The sequence below is a fragment of the Pelodiscus sinensis genome, chromosome 1 (genome assembly GCF_052426305.1).
Source record: "Pelodiscus sinensis isolate ZL-2025 chromosome 1, ASM5242630v1, whole genome shotgun sequence".
NCBI classification, from domain to species: domain Eukaryota; kingdom Metazoa; phylum Chordata; order Testudines; family Trionychidae; genus Pelodiscus; species Pelodiscus sinensis.
Window position 1 is genome coordinate 32,941,276 of NC_143052.1, and position 22,198 is coordinate 32,963,473.

Here is a 22,198-nt window from a genome sequence, read left to right on the forward strand (position 1 = left end):
TTCTTGTGTGCAAATTAGTTTATAAATGGTTTGTCAGGGAATTTCATAACTTGCTGGTGAAGGAATAAAACACACTGGCTAAATCTATGGAATAGATTTGATGTGGATTAACAAATGTGTAAGAAGTAATTAGGGTTTCCTTAAAGATATCAGATATAAATGCTCACTTTCATGGTGACTCCTTTATACTTGATATAGCACTTTAATAAATTATTGTGAGAGGATACAAGCTATTCACACACATTCCATGGGTCAAATGAGAGAGACTGTTTCCCTGGACAAATGTCAGTTGCAGGTGACGCAGAGAAAGAATTGTCCAGGCCGAGAGAAGCCAACCAAGGGTAACTAGAAGTTGATGATGCAATACAGCCTTCAGAAACCACCAACAAAATGACTAATAAAAAGAGATTCACAGCAGAAGAAATCCCAACCCCACAGAATTTAGGGTCTTTGCAAACTGAATAAATTTTTATCACGGTACCTACTATGTCTGTTTCTGTTGCATTGGGAGTGGATTTCATCCCAAGAATCCTTGTTTAAAGGATACTCTTTTCCCTAGACAATGTACAAGTAACCCTACAAGATACGGGTAGGAGAAGGTGTAGATTCTGGGAGGGCAACTCTTAAAGATGCTTCCACCATGTCTTCAGTGTATCAGTGAGGAACTGCTCCCAGTAGTGGCCTTGAATGAACCTGTGGTAAAGCCAGATCATCATGCAATAATACACCTAAGGATAAAGGACTGTTGCAGTGATCCTGTGGGAGTGTTTGAAGCTACCAATATCCAGTCAGAATTGGTGTTTAGCAGCACTCTGGCTTGAGATAGATCAAAGCAATAAATGTGATTGGTCATGAATTTCATCTAGTGAAAAATGAGACCATGGGAACAGCATGCAGTGTAGCAGGTGTCTGAATTTGTTCATAGAATCAGAGATCAACAGCTGTGAAGCACCCCAGTGAGAAAAGAGCTAGGAGCTCACTTGACAGAGGTAGCTGTGGAAAGCAATGAAAGGAAGTGATTAGAACAGCTGCTCTTACAATATGCAAGCGTGTTCTCCAAGAATATTGAAGAGCTTGGGAGATATGATTGAGAGCAACATCTGATTGTGCTCACACCAGGAAATGTTCCCATGAGGGAGTCCCCATGTCAAATTGCACTGGCATATCAGGTTGCAGCTAAATTGCATGTTGGAGTATGGCCTGATTGAGCACTCCACAACTGAGCAACTGTAATTATGAAAAAGCTCAACAGAGACACTGAAGGTTATGTGTTGACTATTGGAGACTTAATTCACAGACAATTCAAGATAGCTAACCACTTCGCCACATAGACATGCTGGCTAAAATGTCAGGAGGAAAATATTTTAGTAAATTTCACTTGGTCAGAGTAAAATGGTGCCTGAGGAGCAAGGGGAAAAAAACAGTTTTTGTAATACCCAATGGATTGTTTCAATTCTAGTGAATGCATCATTGGTAACAAATGGCAGTACATTATCTAAATCAAGTGTTAAGAACTATAAACATCCTCATATTCTTAGATGATTTCATTTGCTTCCCATAAATATTAAAGAGGCATCTTTTAAGAGTGAAAGGGCTTCTAAAGCTTTTTAAGAAAAATTCAAATTCGCAGAAAACAAATCCATCATATTTCTGGGACATGTAATCAATGAGGATGTGCTAGAACCCCAGTCACAGAAACTGAATGTTATAAAGGACAGCAAGGTTCCTCCAAACCCATAGAAGGTACAGAAATTTGGGGCTTCTACAGGAGATTATTAAGAGAATTCAAAGTATTCTGCAGCATTATATTTGTTTACTTATGAATTATTTTCTCCAGAGAACAATGAGGAGTCCTGTGGCACCTTATAGACTAACAGATTTATTGGCGCATAAGCTCTCATGGGCAAAGACCCACTTCATCAGATGCATGTAGTGGAAATTCCAGAGGAAATTCCAGAGACCTGTATATTTATACCTGCCTCTGGAATTTCCACTACATTCTGTTAGTCTATAAGGCGCCACAGGACTCCTTGTCACTTTTGCAGATTCAGACTAACACGGCTACCCCTCTGATACTTTTCTCCAGAAAGGAACACCAAAAAGCATGAGTCACTGAAGGAAACAGTTCTTGACCAGGTTGGGAGTTCATACAGTTTGACATGAAAGAGCCAGTACTGAAATCTGGAAATTGGTATTTGATGGAAAGTATGGGCAAGATAAAAGGGCTGAACCAGTTTTAGATGCACTGTTGAAAACATTGGGCTACAGTCCAGCCACCAAACTACATTTGCCATAAGTAGAAGAATAAATGTAAAACACAATTATCACATTAGGTTTGCTGGCAAAGTGAGCATCACTGTCGCCTACACTGCAAGTTATGGGGGCATAGAGAGAGTAAGTCACAGCACTGGTTCCTTGCTTAGTGTTTTAACCAGTAAAGAACTACCAGCCATGATCAGTTTGCCTATGAGGATGGGGATTTGTTTGCTTGGTTTTTGTTTTGTTTTGTTTTGTTTTTTGGGGGGCTTATTACACAAATCTTTGCCTGCTTGTGTCTTGATATTTAAGCAGCAAGAAGCAGCAAGGCCACCTGAACCTATACAGGGGGTGCTATGTAGTCTTATATCAGCAACTAGAGGTCAGCATTAAAAAATGGTGAAGAACAGAGGGACCAGAAGCCATCATTCCAGAAGATAACAGGCTCAAGATACTTGGGAAAGGAGAATTATTGCCCATGCAGGAAAGGGAGAAGTAAGGTTATTCATTGGACAAAATAAACCTGAATCTTTTTGCAGGGGGCCTTGTACAGTAAATAAGAAACTAAATAACTTATCATTGATGATTTAAAAAGCAGGAGCTTACCCCTTTGTAGTGTATCAAGAACTGGTGTACAGAATCATTGAAAGAAAGGTGAGAGAATACTGAGAATGCTCAACAACCATCCCAGAAGGATGATGAAGAAGTTTTGGAGGTACCTTATCAAGTCCCCATGGATCATAATGGGAGAAAGATTGAGGAGAAGGGATTGCCAGAATATCCTCTAGACTTTGACAAACTGCAATCTTCAAACAGTCTGTCCACAACAGATAGGCCTAACATGGATGACATGAACTCTGCATTGTCTGATGATCTAGATCCAACTACAAGTAATGTCTCCGTAACTGAGTATAAAATGTGAAAGGGCAGACCAACACAGAAAATTGTGTGGATGGTAGACTACCAGGATTCCTAGAGCTTACTATTAAAATTCTTATTCAACTAAAGAGGGAGAAGCTACAGTCATTACTATAGACATCACTTCTACTAATATATCTGTCCGGGCAAAGTCTTTTATCTTAGTGTTAAGTTGTCATCTTGTGTGTATGTTGAATAAGAAATTGGGGTTTAGCAGGAAGTTCCTAATTGTATCACAGGGATTTGTTGGAATTTTGCAAGTCACAAGTATTATAAAATTAACACCTGTTGTAGAATTGCATGGTGTTGTGTTAACTTCTCTTTTTCTGAAATGTGAATGTCTCTCTGACTCTTTTTAGTAAAGTACTTCTTATTGCTATTCCTTACAGTCTATTTGAATGTCAACGTACTTCTGCCAGGTTAATAATGCAAGGATATCCTTTCTGTGTTTATGTCCACTTAACTGTTATGTTGTTTAGTGGTTCATATATGAGGGAAAGCAAAAATGATAGTAAGTTGATGGGGTGTAAAGGAAAATTAGCTACCAATTTCTACTAGAGAACACAATGACAGAAATATAGTAATTAGATGTTCAATCGTGTTGAATTAATTCAACATAACAAGAAAATGTCTTTAGAGATATTCAGAAAATGGTATGTTGCAGCAGCTTGTTAAGCAAAGTCCTCTAAATATATCAAAAATTTGCATTTTCCTAATTTTGTTTCTGATACTTCACTGGACTTTTGCCCTTTGAAAGTGCTCCTGCTGTGCTGTTAGGGACTCCCTCAGCCCTTCCATTTGTCTATCAGACCATCTCTGCCTTGATCTCTCAGGTAACCTAACTGCTAAAGGACCTTTAACTGATCTTCAGCCTGTAACTGACTGTTCTCCAGGTTATTTTAAAGATTCTCCTTTGTACTTTTAGTGTTTCTTTTCTCTCTCATCATTCCTGAGGTCTGTGTGGAAAGCTATGAAGGGAAGCTCAAGTTTTCTTTGTAGGTGGATGATTTCAAGCCAAAGGCTTTACAACTGTCAATTTCCCAATAACTGTCATGTACAAAAAAACTGCTTCAACCTTCTGAAAATGAGACTCTGGGTAAGACACTCCTAATTGTCTATGAATATTAATAATATCAAACAGAAATGAGAGTAGATGTCTTAGTTCATTCCCTAGCAGACAATCATCAACAGTACTAAATCACAACTATGATCAGCTCAGAACAAAATGGAGAAAAGCACATGCTGAGTTAGCAACACTTGCACGTAAAAATGAAGTATATGCACAGGGTGCAAATTACCTAGGAACTGTGCCAAGCTAGAACAAGGTACTCAGTCCTTTAGATTCTGCAAAAACAATGAGCAGTCATGTGGTACCTTAGCCCTGGTCTACACTAGGGATTTATTTTGAAATAACCCCCCTTATTTTGAAATAAGGGGACCACCCACACTACCACGCCTGTTATTTCAAAATAACAGGCTGATTATTTCAAAATCTGTACACCTGCTTTCCTCAGGGAATAATGCTTATTTTGAAATAGTGTTAGTGCAGACACGCTGCTGATGCTACTTCGAAAAATAACTACACCGCAGACTAATTTAAAGTAACTACTCTAAGTGCTGCCTGGGGCTCTAAGTCGAGGTAGCACATCCACAATAATTGAGCCTGCCCAGGACTAATTGTGAGGCTCCCCCATAGTGGGGACATGCTATTTCCATTTTGTTATTTTGGGAGTTATTACTTCAAATTTAGCTATTTCAAAATAATTTCCTAGTGTAGACATGCCCTTAGCTTTCATGGGTAAAATCTACTTCATCAGATGAACAGTTTTACCCACAAAAGCATATGCCTTAATAAGGGTATGTCTACACTACAGCGCTAATTCGAACTAACTTAGTTCGAATTAGTTAATTCGAACTAAGCTAATTCGAACTAACGCATCTAGAACTAAAAACTATTTTGAATTAGCGTTTTGCTAATTCGAACTAGCATGTCTACATTAAGTGGACCCTGAACCGGGCTTAAGGATGGCCGGAAGCAGTGCCAGCAGGGCATCAGAGGAGGACTTAGAGCGTGGAGATGCTGTCTCAGGCTACCCGAGGGCTGCGCTTAAAGGGTCCCGACCCCCACCCCGGACAGACAGTTCTCAGGGGTGCCCCGCTTGCAAAGCAGTCCTGGCTTGGAGTGCCCAGAGTACCCACACTGGGCACATCACACCACTCGGCCAACAGCCCGGCTGCACTTGCCGCAGGCTGCCATCTGGGGAGAGGAGGCAATTGGGGGGCTGCAGGAGAGCTTCCACCCCCAGAAGCCTGCAAAGCCAGCCCAGTCCTCCCCATCGGGGGCTCGTACCCCATTCCTCCCTCACCTCCTTCCACTTACCCTTCCCTAGCCCCTTTTCTTGATGTACAAAATAAAGGACAATTGTGTTAAAAAATGGAATCTGTTTTTATTGAACAAAACTGAGGGAGACTGGGAAAAGGAGGTAGGAGAGGGGAAGAGAGAGGCTGGGAGAGGGGAGGGCAACTAAAATGATCAGGGGTTGGGAACAGGTCCCATATGAAGAGAGGCTAAAGAAACTGGGACTTTTCAGCTTAGAAAAGAGGAGACGGAGGGGGGACAGGATAGAGGTCTCTAAAAGCAGGAGTTGGGTGGAGAGGGTGCATACAGAAAAGTTCTTCATTAGTTCCCATAAAGAAGGACTAGAGGACACCAAAGGAAAGGAATGGGTAGCAGGCTTCAAACTAGTAACAGAAAGTTCTTCTTCACAAAGCAAAGAGTCAACCTATGAAACTCCTTGCTGCAGGAGGCTGTGAAGGCTAGAACTAGAACAGAGTTTAAAGGGAAGTGAGATCAAGTCTCCAGGCTGGGTCCATGGAGTGGCATTAGCCAGAGGGTAGGAGTGGTGTCCCTGCCCAAGGTTTGTAGAAGGCTGGAGATGGATGGCACGAGACAAATGGCTTGGTCACTATCTTCGGTCCATCCCCTCCAGGGTCCCTAGGGTTGGCCGCTGTCGGCAGACAGGCTACTGGGCTAGATGGACCTTTGGTCTGACCCAGGACGGCCATTGTAAGCTCAGGGCTCAGGGTCGGGGGTCTCAGTGGACCACCTTGATTTTCATGCACACCTGCTCCTGGGTGGCCAGGCTGGCAGCTCTCCTGCCCTAGCTGGCCACTTTCCTGTGCCTAGTGCGGAGATTGTGGACAAGGTCCACGATGTCTGCACTAGCCCAGGCAGGTGCCCGCCTCTTGCCGCCAGCCTGGTCCCATGAAGAGGGGGAGGGCTGGGTGGCATCGTGTGGGTGGCTCGATCCATGCCAGGTGCAGGGTCTGCTGGCTGGGTGCTGGCAGGCTTGCACCTGGCACGGGCACCATAGCCAGCCCGTGCCCCTTTAAGGGTCCGGGACTGAGAGGGGGGCATACAAGTTTCCCTGGTGTTGGCCAGAGTGAATGAGGAGTAACGATAGTTCAAACTAGGAAGCCTAGTTCGAACTACCTAGTTCGTGCCGCGTGTAGCCGCACGGCACAGGGTTCGAACGAGCGGGTATTTAAAAGTGGCGGAACCCCGCTTATGCAAATGAAGCCCGGGAAATTCAAATCCCGGGCTTCATTTGCAAGTGCGGTATGCCTACATTACCCTGCTAGTTCGAACTAGCGGGGTAATGTAGACATACCCCCTAACAGTTAGGAACTTTTTCTATCACATACACTAAAATGGGTCAAGACTAGACTGCTCTAGGAGGGAAAAAAAGAAACTTGTCACAAAAACACCAGAGTTGTCTTCCAACCTACATGATTCCACTGAAAGAGTAACATATTCTACAACACATATACTATATATAGTTTGCTGTAAATTGCAAGAACAAGAAATGGGATATTATTGTAACCAGTTAAGAACATAAAAATGTCCATACTGGGTCAGATCAATAATCATTGTAGCCAGTATCCTATGCTTGTACAGCAGCCAATGCCAGGTGCTTCAAAGGGAGTCAACAGTATAGGGCAATTGCTATGTGACCCATCCCTCTGTATCCTATCCCAACATCTGGCAGCAAGAGGCTTAGGTGCACTGAGTATGAGGTTGCATTCCTGATAGTCTTGGCTATTATTCATTAATAGACTTATCTTCCATTAACTTATCTAATTATTTTTTAAAATCCAATTATAATTTTGACCATCACAACATCCCTTGGCAATGAGTTCCACAGCATGATTGTGTATTATGTGAAGTTTATTTTAAACCTGTTGCCTATTAATGTAATTGGGTGACATCTGGTTTTCAAGACCTTCTATTCTTGCAGATTACAGTATATTAGAAACCTATGTAGGAAAGACTAAACTGTTTCACTGGGTAAATAAATGTAAACATCACTATTGTTAGGTAGTGGAAGTGTGAATCAACTAAGAAGGAACGACTGTCAGATTTAATCAGAAAATTATTTTGAACCCATGCCCCAGGCTAATTTCAGTTTAGAGTACCCAGTATCCAATATATCTCTGTGACTGAATCTGTGTACCTAAAGGTGTGAGTGCTTTCAGATTTTAATTTCAATTCCTACATTCTAGGTGAGTATCCTAACCATTAGGTTAAAGGTTGTGAGGGCCAGCCTCCTGTATGTCTCAGAATGTGCAGATAGATTCCTGCCTAATTCATTCTCATGAGAATGGCTTACATGCCCATATCCTTCACTCCAGGAGGGGGATTCCCAGCGGTGCCTCAGAGCCACAACCAGAGACAGATATCTTCCAGCAGGCCAGTATTACATGCTGAACTCTGTGAAGAGAAAGGGCTTACGGCACACCCCTCTCATCATCAATTCTTATCGCCTAGGTTAGGCATTGCATTGCCCAAAACCAGGGTTGGCCAACCATGGCTCTCAAGCTTCATGTGGCTCTTTGATCAAAGAAATGCAGCTCTTAGGGTTACGACTCATTCGTAGACTGCTAACAGCTGCTCTGCACATGTGCCCCAGCCCCTAGAGGGAGAAGCGTGTGGCTGCAGTGGTGGCTCCAGTGAGACCCAGGCATAGAGCGAGAGGGGCTGGGGAAGCCTGGCTCTGCGGCAGTGGCACAGCAACAGGAGGGTGGGGGCGGAGAAAGTTGCCCCCAGCACCATGCTAGGGAGATGCTGGGCTAGGGGGAGCATACAGCCCCACACAACAAGCCCGGCGCTGGCGGGCCACTTGCTCCCTGCAGACAACCCACCGAGGCAGGAGCGGGAGGCAGGAGCGGGAGGCAGGAACGGGCACGTCAAAGGCTTGCCCAGGAGCCCAACACCCCTAGTTGGGTGCACTGGGTTGGAGCAAGAGGCTGGGGGTGCCTGGCTCAGGGGGAGAGGTGTGTGGCTCTTTGCACTATTATCCACTGCTATTTTGTCTGTCAGTATTTAACTGGTTGGCCACCCCTACCCAAGATCCTTTGCAAATTCTGGCCATAGTGCATGGGTGGGTAGAATATGGCCAATGGGCTAGATCTGGCCCAGCAAACATTTTCCTCCAGCCCTCCATGACCCTCCAGTCTGGGACCAGAGGAAAATGTTCTAAAGCCCAGCAAGATCTCAGGGAGTCTGAACCACGGCTGGAAGCACCATGACTGGAGGCAGCTGGCAAACATGTCTCTGTGTTCCCATAGGGGGAGGAGGACTGCAAGTTTCTACGTGCTGCCCCTGCCCCCAGCATCAGCCTCACATCTCTGATTGGCTAGGAACCAGCCAATGAGAGCTGTGAGGGAGGTGCTTGCATTCTTTAAGAGCCCAGTCCTGCTGCAATTGATTTTAGTGGAGTAGGATGAGCCCCTCAAGGAGAAAAATGAACTTAAAAAGTGCCTGCAGACTATCCAGAGAAAAATTAATGTATTTGGAAATTGTTTACTATATTGACCGATGCTACTGAAAACCTTAAAAAGGATATACTTGAAAACCCATAAATAGTCTTGTAGCACCCGAGACTAACAAAAATGTAGATGGTATCATGAGCTTTCATGGACACAACCCACTTCAAAAAACACTTTTTGCCCACAAAAGCTCATGATACCATCTACATTTTTTTTTAGTGTCAAAGGTGTTGCAAGACTATTTGTAGTTTTTTAAGTTTTTCCAGTTATAGACTAACACGGCTACCCCTCCGAAACAAGAAAGGATAGACACATAAAATGAGAGAGGCAGAATTTTTTTCCATATTATTCATTGTTTTATAAAAAGATATGACATTAATTCACAAAGAATAAAATCTTAAATACTAAGATGATAAAAATCTTATAGCAGTAATTGACACCAATATTTCACCTAGAGAAATAAGTCATCAAAAATATCTTGAGGAAAAAAGAAATTGACACATATCTCAATCAGTGTTAATCATAGTGTACATATTGTTGCTGAAGTTGACACAAGAATAATCATTAGACAGACATCAAACTGCAATTATCTGTCTCAAAACTAAAGTTTGATTAATATTCAGAACAATTATTCAGATAGACAAGACTATTCCCCTTATTTTTAGCTTCAGAAACAAGAAAAGTTTTGCATCATCTTCATTTTAAAAAGATTTTCATCTTTAATTAACCTAAGGTTGGCCAGGAAGAAGCAAAAGAAAAAAAATCACAGCAACAAACTGCTTTAAACAAACATAATTTTTAGATCTAGAACAATGATATTATCTTGTGGTCCACAGATCCCTGTACGCCCACAGACTATGTCTAGGATTTTCAATGGATCCACAGCTTCATCTGTCATTTTGTCAGGAACCTCAAATGAAAAACGTAGACAACTACTGATCTAGAATAACATTTTGTCAGGATCCTCAAATGAAAAACGTAGACAACTACTGATCTAGAATAACAATCAGTTTTGAAAGATACCTAGTTTTCATTTAAAGGCTCCAAATGATGGAAAATCCACCAAGTCCTTATGTCCTGTTTTAATGATTAGTTATCTTCACTGGTAAAAAAAATGTGCCTTTTTTCCTACTCTGAATTTGTCTAGCTTTAGCTTTAAGTCACTGGATGTCATTCTCTGCTAAATTAAAGGCCTCTCTACTATTAGAAATTTCTTCCCCCTGGACATACCGATGAATTTCTGATCAAGTTTCTTCTTAACCTTCTCTTTGATAAATAGATTGAGCATCTTAAAAGTCACTAATAGGCAGATTTTCCACACATCAAATAATCCTTTCACCTCTCTTCTGAATCATTTCAAGTCATTCAACATCCTTTTTGAAATATGGACAACAGAAATGGTTTCACTAATATTAGATACACATGTAATATCATCATACTTTTACATCCAAAGACTGCATAAGCCCTCTGAGTTAAAGCATTGTGTTGGGAGTCTGTGATGCTAAGAACACCCCATACCCTAAAGCTGGTATGTAATAGGTAACTGTAAAACTAGTAACTTGCTGATCATTAATATTGTTTGGTGTAGATACAGTAACCTCACAAAGGACTATATTTGCTGGGAAAATACTGTAATATTAAAAGATATCTGGCAAGTTGTGACCTAAGCCACATCTGTACCAGACATATGAATGTGGTTCCACCTGCTTGAATGCCTTTCCAATGTAAATTAAACAAGGTATGACAAAAGAGAAAAGTAAACAAAGCCACAAAGAGTGGAAAGATGGTTACCTAATCCCAAGAGGGAATACAAACTTCACCCCCATGAAGCCTTCCTGCCTCTCGAAACAGACCAAATGTGCTGGGAAGATATGAGGAGAGAGGAAAAAAGGCTATTTTGGCAACCTACATCTGAGGAGACAAATTAAACAAGGACTTTATGCTCTTTGACCAGAGTGTCTGGTCAGCCTTGCTGTAAAAAAGACTTAATGAGAAACACTGCTTTGAAGAAGAGACTCTAAGGGCACATCTACTTCAGAATAACTGATGTTATTCCGAAATAACAGTGTGTATCTACACTACAAGCCTTTATTTTAAAATAATGTTGAGCTGGAGGACTTCTTACTCTGACTCATAGTAACCCCCATTTCATGAGGAGTAAGAGAAGGTGAAGGAGGAGTGTTCTTCCTTTGAATTCCTGCAGTGTAGACAGTCCCAAAGCTGAATTAAATTATTTCAACTTAAGCTACATAAGTGACATAGCTGAAGCTGCTTAGCTTAATTCGACTTTAGCCCCGCTGTGTAGACATATCCCAAGTGGCTAAATCAGATTTTAGTCTTAGAAAGAGTTACATGTAAACAAAACCAAAATATGCTTCTATCTTTATTCCTTATGCTTGGTATACATCTATGATTTATTTTGTAATCAAGTTGTTTTACTATAAACCATCTTAATGTTTTGACTGAAAGAGTGTGTTAACTCCAGTTAAGTTAACAAGCTACTGGATGCTGTCTTTTTAAGGGAGCAGCAAACTTAACAACTTCTGTAAACATTCAAGGACAAGGTGGGATACCACTGGACAGATTATTTAGGGAAAATTATGGAGTGAAAGGGTGTTGGGGGTCACCCTGCAAAAAGTAATAGAGCATTGCAAAAGAGGGTGGGATATGACCACTATCGCAGCATAGCATTTAAGGAACCCAGAGTTGTAGCACAGGCACAATCCCTTACTGGTCTGGACTGAACCTAAAGTGCCACAAAGACCAATTCAGTTTCTTATCTAAATATTAGTCTCAAGTCCCTTTCAGTGCCATAGTATCCTAGGACACTGTCCCTTCTTGTAAGTGTAACCCACATTCTTTATTCTCATATGTGTAACCTTGTGTTTGTCTGAATTGAACTGCATATCTTTCAGATTAATCTATTTTATCAAGCGATCCAGTCTAGTTTCTGGAACTGACCAGTCCCCACCATTATTTTCCACTATTCATATTTGTGTGTCAACTGCAAATGTTACTAGCAACAATTTTATAATTGTATTCTTCATCCTTGAAAATGACTATTGGGTAAAAAACAGATCACCCTCAGGCCCCTCATTTAATACTTTCAGTGTCTTGCCCCCAAATCTTTGCTCCATAATCTTAAGGCTGTTCTTCCATTGACATGTCATTAATACCCTGGACAAAGAATTTCACCATTGTGGGTGAGACCATTTCACTTTTATGTTGTTATTAAGTTCAGTAGTGTGGTTTATTCTGAAAATAATCCCATTTACTTTAATAAGTAAGCTACTCCATAGAGTAAAGAGAACACAAGATGATGCTATTGTAAGGGGACTGTTACCCCTTACTAAAACTCTGTGGGAGTTTTTTGGTTTGCCAGCTCCCAGTTTCAGAAGGGGAAGGGTTCATGAGACTGACAGACCCCAGAGACAATGGAAAGCAGCCAACACTCCAGCTCAGCCTGATTGACAGGTTGGACAGGCCAGTGAGGAAGGGGAGAGGCCAGGCCCCGTCCTCCCTGAGAGCTGGGATTGTTCTGGCTCTTTCTGAGCAAACAGAGAGCTGAGAGACAGCTCAAGGAGTGCAAGCTGTGTGCAGAAGAAGTCCTGCAAAAACAGAGAGCTGAGAGACAGCCCAAGGAGTGCAAGCTGTGTGCAGAAGAAGTTTTGCAGCTGCAGAGCCAGGTATACACAGCTCAAAGAGTGCTGACCCTGTGTTGAGCAGCAGACTGGCAGTGCTCAGAGAGCCAAAAGGAACAGAGAAGCAACACAAGGAGCTGAAGACTGGCCAAGCAGCACAGCCTGCAGCTGGATGTGGTGAGCAAGTGGGACCTGCAAAGTGTGGGGAAAGGCTCTGGACTGGGAGAGGGGTCTGGCCACTTAGAGCTTGAGGCTGTGTGGTCACTGCCAGAGCAAGCGTGTCCAGCCTGCAGCCCCCTGCAGCACATCCAGGGCTTCTAAGGAAGAGACTGTGAACTGTCCTTACACTCTGCAGACTGCTGTTTTGATGTCCCCGTGCTAGGGTACGTCTAGACTACAGGCTTTTGTCGACAGAAGTTTTGTCGACAGATACTGTCGACAAAACTTCTGTCGACAAAAAGCGTCTACACTACATTCAGTTCTGTCGACAAAGCAAGCTGTTGACATGGTAGTGTAGACGCAAAGGACAGTTTACATGCAATAACACCTTCTGTTGACAGAAACTCTGTCGACAGAAGGCGTTATGCCTCGTAAAATGAGGTTTACCAGCGTCGACAAAACTGCTGAGTTCTGTCGACGTTATGTCGACAGAACTCAGCGGTAGTGTAGACGCAGGTATAGTTTTGTCGACAAAAGTGGACTTTTGTCGACAAAACTCTGTAGTCTAGACACACCCCTACAGAGCAGGGCTGTGTGTTCTCATTTAACCATTCTCATTTTTTTTTCTTATTCTATTCTCTTTAATCTGTTGATGTTTAATAAATTGTATTTGCTTTGAACTTTATGAAGTGATAACTGGGCCAAGGCCTGCAATGTAAAGAGAGCACCTCGGAGTGAGGACACCCTAACTCCTGCCCCTAGTGACTACAAGGTCGGGGATTAAGCCCCAGGAAACCTGGGCCCAGCCTTGTTGGGGTTTCAAGGGCTCTGCTACTCAGGAGAGTGGAGGGGGAGCCCTCAGGATCAGGGAGGCTGGGGGGTAAAGGAAGTGGGAGCGGGGACTCAGATCCTTTCGCTGGTCCATTTCACCGGGGTGGTATAGAAGCCAGGAAAGTTCCCCACAATAGCGGGACCATTCCCCCGCTTACATTATGTTTCCTTATTAAATTAGCTTGGACAAATTTACAGTGTAAACACAGACTAAAAATTATTTAAAAAACAATGAGCCGTCCTGCGGTACCTTATATACTAACAAATATATTAGGTCATGAGCTTTTGTGTGTAAAACCTACTTTACCAAATGAGTGAATGTGTACATCTGATCATGATAGCTGGCCACTTCATTAAAACAAAGATTTTTCCCTTTGTATTGAAATATCAAAATTTGGTAATGCTGAACACAAAATACAAAACTGTTACACAAATGTATACTGAAAAAACACATAAAGGCTTTGTGCAACATCTATTAAAGTCAAAGGAGTAACACTGAGTTCAGCGTAAAGAAGATTAAATCATACATTAATGACAGAAAGCTAGGGGAAGGAGTAATATTTGAGTACTGGTCATTGAGAACTCATTGGTTTAATATTTTGAATGAGATAACTAAGGTTATGGTTGGTTTCAGAATTATTTATGTAATTATGTGATTTTCATACTTTTTAATCTTTGGTTTTCTCTAAAATTGCTATAATCAGGTCCATATTTCCTTGAATTGCATTTAGTAACCTTACTATAAATTTAACAAGGTTTTTTTAATTATTCAATAAATAGTTATTTCTCACCATCTCAACATGTTGCCTAAACTAATGCAACTAAATACTCAATGGCAATTTATGAAACATAATAGCCTCAAGCAAAATAAGAACTATCAATGTTTTTCAAATCTTCATAAATTAAAGATGTAATAAGGGTTTGCTTTTGCGTGTTCTCTTTTATAAACAAGAATTATTTGACATTTTCTACTTACAGGCTTCATATGTACATTGCATGGATATTGGAGAACTGATTAATTACTGCAAAGGCATATTAGGGGCTTTGTTTCTACACCCATGGAAGTCAATGGGAATTTTGCCATTAACTTCAAAGGAAGCAGGTTCAGTTCTTAGATTAAATGACATGTAGCATATTTGGGACCACCTGTGCAAATGCAGGCCACTGAGTTACCGTCTGTTGCTGCTGTTTTACAGAATTTTCTCTCTCTTGAATGGTACATTGCTTTCAGCAAACTACTTCCCTGAAATTAATCAATGGCGACGTTGTCATCTGATATGTTTTTATAATTTAATCTCCACAGGAATTAATATACCTGAGCATGAGATCATGGATAGAATCATCCAGGTTTTTGAAGAAGCCTTAGTTATTTGTGTAAGTTTTAAGCAATTATACATAACACGTCCAGTGCAAATGAAAAGGATATTTGTTTAAAACACCATGACACAGAGGCCAATTGGTGGGTCCCTATTATGTGAAAGCAAATGTTGTCAACCATAACATACTCACTACACGTGACACACTAGTGTCATTATATATACCCAAATATGGCATGTGCTTTACCAGAGCAAAAACTAATAACTCATTGATGATTCATATTCTTGTGTGATATATGCCGGGTATAAAAACGACCTCTAAATACAACCTAGAATTCTGTTCTTAAAATATGCTTGGCAAGCAATACATAAGCTCAGATTGCCCTTTCCAAAGAATGAGAGCTCACTTGTCTGACCTGTCTGGTGATCTGGGAGAGGCAAGAAAGGCACATTTACATACAAGGTAAAACAAAGCCATTGGGAGAGCAAGTGGTGAAAGATGACCACTCAATCTCCATAGGATAATGGAGTCTGCATGCTCAGGATGCCTTTTTGCCTCTTGAACTCAGGTCAATGAACATTGGCAATATAGGAGGGGAGAGAAAAAAGCCATTTGGCATCCATCACTAGGGAGACTGAAGGAAACAAAAGCTCTTGAAATCACAGAATGTTGGATCCTTAAGCCAAGGGGATTGAAGTCTCTGGGGACTTAGTGTAGGTGAGATACTAGCTTGGACAAAATTGTACCTTACCAATATTAAGTTTTAGTCTTAGAAGTAGATTTAAATTCTGTTTGTTTGTTACCCTCTCTTTATTTCTTACACTTGGCATCACTTATGCCTATGCTTTTTCTTTAACAAACCTATGTTAACTTTTACTATAAAGCAATTCAGTGCACTCATTGAAATAAGAATGTTAAGTCTCAGTTAAATTAAAGAGTTGATGATTCCTGTCTCTTTAAAGGTTCAGCAAACTTAGTAACATCTGTGAGTGTTCCAGGAGAGGGCTGGACACTGCAGAGCAGATAGTTTTGAGGAAATTCAGGACTGGGGGGATGTTGGGATCCCTTTAAAAAATACTGGGCAAGGGAAGACAGGGTGTTCCCCTTGAATGCTTACATCCAGGTTGTTTTATCAGGGCTGTGAGTCTCAGGAGCATAGCACTTAAGATTTCCAGAGTTGCAGGGCAGGCAGTAACAGAACCTGTTACTGGTCTGGAAGGAACTTTAAAGTGTCATAAACCGATTTATAGTTCCAGGATTCCTGCTCCTTAACCTCCCTGTGTTTTGCCCCCAGAGTGAACATTCCAGTCTTGGCCTTTTAACAAGTCACCACTCTTGGGTGATGAGTTGCAGGAACTCACATCCTTATCCAACCACATGGGGGAGGTAGGCTGTAGTCTGTGTATTCATTGTGATTTTCCCCAGCTAGGTGTGACTAATGTCCATGTCATTCCTTTTTGATTTCTCTTCAAGAGCTATGTACAGTGCATGCCTATGGTTATAAATGGCATGAGCAGCTCTTTTTACACATTTATTTAAGGTAAAAATATTCAGAGAAAACATACGAATATTGAAATAATTTAATCATTTCACTAATATCCCCCCAAGGGCATGTCTACACTAGGAAATTATTCTGAAATAACTAAATCCAAAATAATAACTCCCAAAATAATAAAAACAAAATAGTGTGTTCCCACTACAGAGGAGCCTTGAAATTAATCTGAGGCAAGCTCTGTTATTGTGAACACACTAGCTTGACTGAGAGCCCCAGGAAGCTCTGGGAAGTAATTACTTCAAATTATTCTGGGAGGCAGTTATTTTGAAATAGCAGCAGTGGAATGCCCACACTATTGCTATTTCGAAATAAACATTATTTCCCAAAGAAAGCAGGAGTACATATTTCAAATTAATCAGCCCGTAATTTCAAAATAATGGGCTTAGTAGTGTGGACGCTCTGCTTATTATTTCAAAATGGGGGCTATTTTGAAATAACTCCTTAATGTAAACCAGGGCCAACAGTCTTACGGAGACCCTGGTACGTTCTGTTCTCTCCAGCGGGGTGGTTCATTTCCATCAGCAAAAGATCATTGTCATTTGCTGGATGAATGAACCACTTCATCTGTTCATGCTTACCTTTATCCCTCATGTTCTTCATTATGACTTATATCTCTTCTGAGATTGCTTTTATCCAGTGTAAGAAAACAATTCCAGGGGTGATACTTCCCTGAAACTGTAGTCCCAGCAATGGTCATAATCCCGCCTCTTTCAAGATCCAATTTAGTAGTTGCAAATAATGTTGCAAACCAGTACCATGTGTCCAGACAGCTGTTTGTGGCTCTATAAAATACAGTGTGAAAACTTCTGATTTAAAAAGAAAAAAGTTGATTTATGAAATATGAAATTACCATATAATTAGAAATATTAGTTTTGATGTCACATTTGATATTGGACCAAGTTCCATGGTCTGTAGACAGACAATGCTCCCTATGAAGTTAGTGCAAGTTTTTCCTGAGTAAAGAAAAGATGAGATTAAGGAATATTGTTAATCAATTTCAGTAAAAGGGTTAATATATTTTCTGTACACTATTGATTAAACTTTATGTACTCATGCCATTATGTAACACTTATCCATACAACTTCATGCTCATTTATTTCAGTGGGAGTCACACTTGTGCAACTTAGTGCAGAACTACCCCATTCCTTTTAATGTAATATATGGAAACGTAAGGGCTGGCTTTGCCCCATATATTCATGTTCATTGCAATACTGTCGTGGTATATTTTTCTTTGCAAAATAAGCAGAAAAAATCAGATGTAAAAATATATAGTTACACATGTCTCTAGTACCTGTGCTGTGCAGACATAGGTTCTTTTGAAAAAGTTACCCAAGTGTTTTAGGTGCCTAATGATATGTCTACACTGCCAAAAGAGACCCTTAGCAGTGAGTCTCAGAGCCCAGGACAAATTATTCAGGCCTGTGCTGATGCACTAAAAATAATAGTATAGACATTCCCACTCAGGCTGGAGACTGGGCTCTCACAACTCCAGGTATTGAACCCATACTAATGCCTTAGCCCAAACATCTGCACTCCTATTTATAGCCTTGTAACATAAGCCCAAGTTCATTGACTTGGGTTCTGAGAGTTGCTGCCACAGAGTTGTTTTCCCCCCACACATTGTAGGTGTATCTTAAGTCTCTCAGTTGCTTTTGAAATTTTCTCTCATTGTCTATAACATTCACCTTTGTAGTATCTGAGCCACTAGTGGTACCCTTTCTAAAAAGAATATGCAGAAAGGGAGATGGAGGCAAATGTCAGAGAAAGAGAAAGAGGATCAATTTCCCCCAATTTTTTCTCTTATTAGTATTTATTTCTTGGATATTATCTATATAATTAAAAAAAATCTCATCTATTGTGAATGGTTTATTGTCCCAGTGTAGTTTTTGGATGTTCTGATGTTTCCTCTCTTTTTTACATCCTGAGAAGCATCAAACCACATCTAATAGTGCACAAGCTTGGTTACCAGCCTCACTCTCTTAGGAATAAAAACAACGAGCATTGACAAATTAGAGACTAACAAATTAATTAGGTCATGAACTTTTGTGGGTAAAATCCACTTCATCAGGTGGATTGGAGTGGAAATTACAGAATCCAGGGTATATATAACAGCAAGTTACCTGTCAATTGTAAGACTAGTGTCTCATTCATAGCACTTGATGTGGAAATGTGAATATCACAATTGGGGAAATATCTTGTGTAGTATATTAACCAGTTATTCAAGTTTGAACTTGTAAATGAATTCCAGTTCAGCCCTCTCCTTCTGTAATAGGGTGATAAAAATTATTTTGTAGATGAATGGCTACTTTTAAATCCCTTATTGAATATCCTCTATAGAGGAAGTTAAAATGTTCCTCTATAGATTTATATATATTATGCTTCCTGATGTCTGATTTGTGTTCATTTATCTTTTGAGACAGAGACTGTCCAGTTTGGCCAATATACATGGCACAGAGGCATTGCTGGCACTTGATGGCATATATCATGTTAGACGATGTGCAGGTTGATGATCCCCTGATGTTATGGCTTATGTGGTTAGGTCTTGTGATGGTGTCACTTGTATAGGTTATGTGGACAGAGTTGACAATGGGGTTCAGGGCAGGGGTAGGTTCCAAGGTGAGCGTATCTGTGGTGTGGTTTGGGGCTGCTGATTGGTATTTGCTTCACACTGTGTGGTTGTCTGAAGTGAGGAGTGGCCTGTCTCCCAAGGTCTGTGAGAGTGAGGGACTGTTTCACAGGATAGTTTGTGGACTGTTAATGATGCACTGGAGAGGTTTAACCAGTGTTCTATTATGTTCTTTGTTGGGTATGTGATTTCTGGATACTCATCTGGCTCTGTCAATCTGTTTTCCTACTTCCCCAGGTGGGTATTTAAGTTTTAAGAATGTCTGATACTCATCTGGAGGTGAATAGACTCACAAGGTCACAACAAGTCTCAGGGGATGTGGGGCTTGCTAAAGCCAGTTGCTAATCTAAGGTTTAGGTTTTGTCTGTAAACTAGACCATGTCATTGAAAAAGTTCATCTACTGCTACATAAATCACAATCATGCAAGCTTGCCCAAGGACTGTCTGTGGCTTCTTTCATGTAGCACATTATACCAGGGAGGAAGCCCATTCTATGAGTCTCTGCATACCCTTGTAATAAAACAAAAAATAAAAATGTGAGGCCATTTCCCTGTCTAATTAACAGAGGACTGTGTGCACTCCTTTTTTTTCCAAGCATTATTTGTACTCTTTTGTGTTTGCATTTTTAATATAAAACAGTTCTTTAAATAGAGATGTTATCTGGTAAAAACAAATTGGAAATTACTTCCTTTGAATTCAATAGTGTCTGGTGACACCTTATTCAACTTGGCTTTAAATATTGTACAACTGATAACTAGTAAATAACTACATATGGATTTCCTGACTCACCACCTGTATACCATGCTGTTCACTTCTTCAGTGACAAAAAGTAACTGTATAGTTTGTTGATTTTTTTTAAAGAATAAATCAGCACAAAACTGTATTTGCACATTTATATCCTTTAGATACAGGTACAGTATTGTATTCCACCATAAACACTGTGCCTTTTTGTTTGCCATTTATCTATATTCATTTACCTGATTCTGATCTCCTGATGTTGTGGCTTATGTGGTGAGGTCCTGCGATGGCGTAACTTGTATAGATATGTGGACAGAGTTGACAATGGGGTTTGGTGCAGCAGTAGGTTCCTAGTGTATCTGTGTTGTGTTGTGGGGCTGCTGATTGGTATTTGCTTCACGCTATGCCAGGGGTGTCCAAACTTTTTTCAAAGAGGGCCAGATTTGATGAAGTGAACATGCGTGAGGGCCGACCATTTTGCCTGACATTCTTTGAACCATTAAAATTAAATGCAAATTAACTATTTTATGCAAAGTTTATTGCAAACGGCATACTTTTCATTTCGTCACATGGATGACAAATCTAAACAGGTGTTAAATCACTCTGCCTTTCATATCTGAAGGCCAGATGAAAAAAAAAATCCAGGAAGCTGAAATATATGTCAGGAACATTGTAAAGTACATTACATATTATTGGTAATAAAGGTTGTCTGTCAACTTTTAAGTTCAAAAATATGAACAGGAACATAAAACCAAGTATACATGTTGTGTCCAAATATATTTATAACTGATTTAGACCAACTGACATTAACTGAGATTTTACAATGTATTCATCTCAATACATATGGATTCGTTGGGGGCCATAAAAGATAGATATTGCCAAATTACCTGTATTAATTTACCGTATTAAACCGGAACACGGGCCGCAATTGGCCCGCGGGCCGGACTTTGGACATGCCTGCGCTATGCGGTTGTCTGTAGGTGAGGACTTGTCTGTCTCCCAAGCTCTGTGAGAGTGAGGGATTGCTAGGTTTGTTGGGGATGGAAGGAAACTACTACCTGGTTGCTCATTTGGAGGACAGCAGATACTGTTGCTTTTGGAAATATTGAACTTGAAAACAAAGATTCAGTTGAAACAGATATGAAGTTGGCTCCCTTCAGTTTCATTTTGATGTAACAATTTTGTAGTTTTCTTTCTGCTTGCAAGATGAGTATTATAAAAGGGTTGCATGGGGGAAATATTTGTTTCCATAACTAGATTTCACCTTTGAAAATTTGGATTTTACAGGTATAGTAATATTAGTGAATGCTTGGACAGTGCTTTTCTAATCTAACACATTACATATGCACTGCAGGTATAATGTAATGGAGCTTTTCAGAACTCCACCTTTTTGCATAGTTATAAACCTTTATACATGTATAATAATATCAGCATTATTATTGATATTTTTTCATTTAAGTTTTGAAGAATTTAAGATTTTTCATGTAAAGCTGCACAGTAAAAAGCTCAAGAGACTCAAAACATTTCTGAACTACAGGCTCTTAGGTGTTCACATTTTTCAGATTGTAATAGATTTTCAGACTCTTTCTAAAGTAAAATCAGACTTTACTCCAATTTTATTGTCAAGACCAATTGCTTAAGGGTGATGAGGTGGAACAAACCTAACTTGTCTGGAATGTCAACAGTTAATTTCCAATCAATTAAAATAAGTGAAGATTGATTAGAAATTAGTTGTTGAAATCTCACAGAGACAATGAAGATAAAGAAATGATGTTTTAAGTGCACTAAAATAGAAGAGGAGGCGGAATAGAAGGAACACAGATGACAGCAGCTGCTACTACTACAGTTCAGAATTATAGTGTTGCTCAGTTTGTTTGAAGATGGGTTATAATTTTGTCTCATAAATGGATCAGAAGATTTGCTTGCTATGAATACTTTGTTTCTAAATTATTAAATATTCCATGCTGTAGCATAAAGGGGACTTTTTTTGCATTGTATTGTAATACAAGAGATGCACAACTTGATACTAATTTCCCTTCTATGAAGTTAGCACCATGGCTTTACAGATGTATAACATACAAGTGTTTTGAGGCCTGTATACATAAATTAGCATCTTTCTCCTTGTAAGATGCCCCCCAAAGTAAGTAGAAATACTTAAATTTGAAATTCCAAAGTTTGAATGGAAGGGGGTTGGATGTCAGGGCATTTTTCAGGACAGTTATTAGTTTTGGAATTCATAGGCCATGAGAGCTTGAAATCTCATGATTTGTGAAATTGTAGATACACACCATAATTTTTTTCTTTCATTATGTGGAGACAGAGAGAGAA